Raw genomic sequence first — 3,400 nt, forward strand, 5'->3', positions numbered from 1 at the left:
TGCTCGTGGCCACCAGGGGGCAGCACCTAACTATGCTCAGGCAGCTGGCTCTGCCTCCTGGGACTGGGAATCTGGAGAGCGACATCCGAGGTGGGCTCCCGGCCCAGGGTTTTCAGGGTGGCAGCCGCTGGGCTGCCAATGCAATGGCCGTGGTGGGGAGTGTCCAGTGGTGCCAACAGTGACGTCTCAATCAAGCTCTCCCTGTGGCACAAACACCACTGCCCTCTCCCTGTTGGCTTCCACGGTCCTGCCTTTTTGTCTCCACTTTTTGTGCAATGTTGTGAGCCACGCGGTACCTTCATCCGTAGCTTCCATCAGCTTCTCAAATGGGCCTCTGAATAGTCAAGTGTTAGAAGTCACAGCTCTGTAATCTTTCTTCCTTTAAGAGCCGAGTTAGCCAAGGCTCTTTGGGTTGCAAGTGACAGAAACCCGATGTAAGCTGACTTGAACCAATGGGAATTTAATGCTGGAGGAGCTCAAAGACCTGGAGGAAGCACAGCAGCTTTGGGGGGCTTGGGGCCTGGGTTCAGGAACACATTGGTCTCAGGATTCTCTTCTCAATGCTGCTCGCCTCTGCCTTTCGTAAATTAGCTTTCTTCACATACTGTAGAAGGTGGCACCTGGCAGCCCTCAGTTCCTCCCCACCTCCAACTCCACATTAAAAATCCTGAGGAAGGATCTTGAGCTCCCTGTGTTGGATTTTACACTCCCCAATGGAGCAGCCACAGGGCCAAGGGAGCTGTGTCCTGGGATCCAGTGGGCTAGGCCGGTGGTCCACCCTTGCGTTCTGTGGGGTGGAGCACAGAGATGGTGCTCCTGCCAGGTGCCCATCATGGGAGCAGAGGAGGAGCAGTTCTTCAAAGGTGTGTGTGTGCGTGTGCACGTGTGTGTGCGAGCTAGACAGTGAAAAATGCCAGACGTCTCCTACCAGTGTTATTGCCATTTTACATGTTAGGAAAGTGAGCCTCTGTACATTCAGAAGGAGGCAGGGTTTGAACTTGGGTCTCCAATTCCAAGTGTAGTGTCTGTTCTGCGTCTCCTCCTCTGCCTTTTTAAGTAGTTGCTGAAAAATTTATGAAAGATTGCGTTATGCATAATCTTACTTTTGGCTCACACAAGCGTCCTCAAAGTGTTGTGGTTTATAAACAAGGGTCCTTAAGCAGCCTTGGGCCCTGCCCGTCACTCACAGAGGAAAGTGCTGCTCAGCTCCCCTGGTCTCTGGGCCGCTCTGAGAGCTGGTGGGCCCCTCTCTCCCACTGGGGTGCAGGAAGAAAGCCTGGTTCTAAGAAGAGTTAAGCAGAAGATTCCTGTGTTAAGCACTTAACACTGGGCACTTGCTAACAAGTAAACATCTGATGAGATTAGTTGTCAGATAGTTATATGACGCGATAGGTATATGATAGTTAATCACAGCTCTGAGTCAGAGTCCAGGGGGTGGGGCCGCAAGGTCCTGGCTGCCCCTGGAGGGGGTGCGGTGCAGCTTCCTCTGGGCGCTTCCACGGGCTCCGCTGTTTGCTTATTTACATGCCTGTTTCAGTCTCTCCCCACTCCCCCCAAATAAGCTCCAAGCAAGGACTTTGCCTGTTTTGGTCTGGACCAGTGCTAGACACCTAAGAGCTCAATAAATGTTTGTTAAATGGATGGATAGACGGAATGGAGGGGTAAGGAAAAGAGTTTCTAGTGAAAGTCCTAGAATGAGATATTTTGAATTATTACATCTGGTAATTCCACTCAAGTGGCAGTTTTATTTTCTCCTGAGTAGACCGAATGTGCCCAAACGGAGCAAATCTGCAAGGACAGGGCCCTAACCAGTTATGGAAGGCTCCCTGATAAAGGCTCTCCCCGCCGCCCCCCCACAGCTAACTTCCTGCCATAGGACGCCCGGCTGCTCTAATTGACCTTGAGTGAGGTGGTGTTTACAGCTGCAACTTAGCAGCATTGATCTTGAATTGATTTAACCGGGGTTTGACAAGGAGAGCTACAAGAACAGAGACAAAGAACCCCTTGCATCGAGGACTTCACACCATCCATTCACCCCCTTTGCTCCACACATTTAATGTGTATGTGCTTTTAAAAAAATAAACAAACAATTAATGAATTACTGTAGAGAGAGAAGAGGAACTGGGCCCAACTTTCTCCCAGCAGGAGGGCAGATTGTCTGCCCAGGGCCCTGAAAGCGCATTCCCTGTCCTCATTAATTTTAACCGGAGGGTCTGTCCATTCCCCCGAGAGTGGGCAGCTGATCTGGGCTTGGTGGGCTGGGGCTTTGTCAGCGATTGTAAACTCTTTGGATCCGATTTTTTGGTGGCAGCTCCAGCACTTGGCAGGGCCCCCGGAAAGAGCGGAAAACTTGGGTTCTCATCTTGGCTCTGCCTGGCCGAGCTTGACTGTGCAAGTGACCTCGCTTTTGCAGCCTCAGATCACTCATCTGTAAAATGAGGGGGTTGGACAAGACCAGCAGTTTCCAAACCTTTTATTTTTTTGCCTTGGAATCTGTTCTTGAAACAAAACACTAACTGGGCCACTTCCCCCCTCTACAATACATGAAAACAACGTTGAAAAAAACAAGCAGGGGTAGGGAGAGGCAGCAAGGCCCCATGCTCCCCCGCCCCCGATTTCCAGCCTGAGAGGGGGGCTCCAGGGAACCTCCCAACCTCTGCAGTACACAGTTTGAAAACCACTTCAGGCTCCCGTCCAGCTCTCATTGCAAGGAGCCTAATGCTTGTAGCAGCTAGTAACAGAAACCTGACATAAAGGGTGTATGCAGATTAAGAGGTTATTTATTCATTGACTTGGTAACAAGAAGTCTGAAGGCAGGCGCTCCAGGGCTAGCGTGGCAGCTCCCTAGCATCACCCGGGAGAAGAGGCCCAGGCTCCTTTTTACCTTTCTGTTGCATCGTTTTGAACACATGGCCGCCATCCTCACATTTGGCTCATGGTCAAAACGTGGCTGCCGAAGCGCCAGACATCACATTCACATTCTATATAAGAAAAAAGGAGGCAGGGGAGAAGGGCAGACAGGCACATACCAATTCAGTACACTCCCTGTGAAAAGCTCTCCTGGGAGCATTACTGGGGGTCCCAGATGACGGCCCCTTGGCAAGAACTGTGTCACGTGACTACTTCTGGCTACAAGGGAAGCCAGAAAACGTTATCATCATTATTTTTTAAAACCCAGGTATATTGGCACAAAGCCTAAAACCGGGGTTCTGCTAATGACAACGGTAGGGTATGGGGTAGGCCACAGGGAAAAACCAGCACAACAGCTAACATCCACTGAGCGCTTACACGGTCCAAGCACCATGCTGAGAATTTTCTATGAATTATCTCATTTAATTCTCCTAACTGCCCCGTGAGGTAAACACTCGCCATTTCCGTTTTATAGCTGAGGATGTTGAAG

Source organism: Miniopterus natalensis, chromosome 14, assembly GCF_054644295.1.
Source record: "Miniopterus natalensis isolate mMinNat1 chromosome 14, mMinNat1.hap1, whole genome shotgun sequence".
NCBI lineage: Eukaryota > Metazoa > Chordata > Mammalia > Chiroptera > Miniopteridae > Miniopterus > Miniopterus natalensis.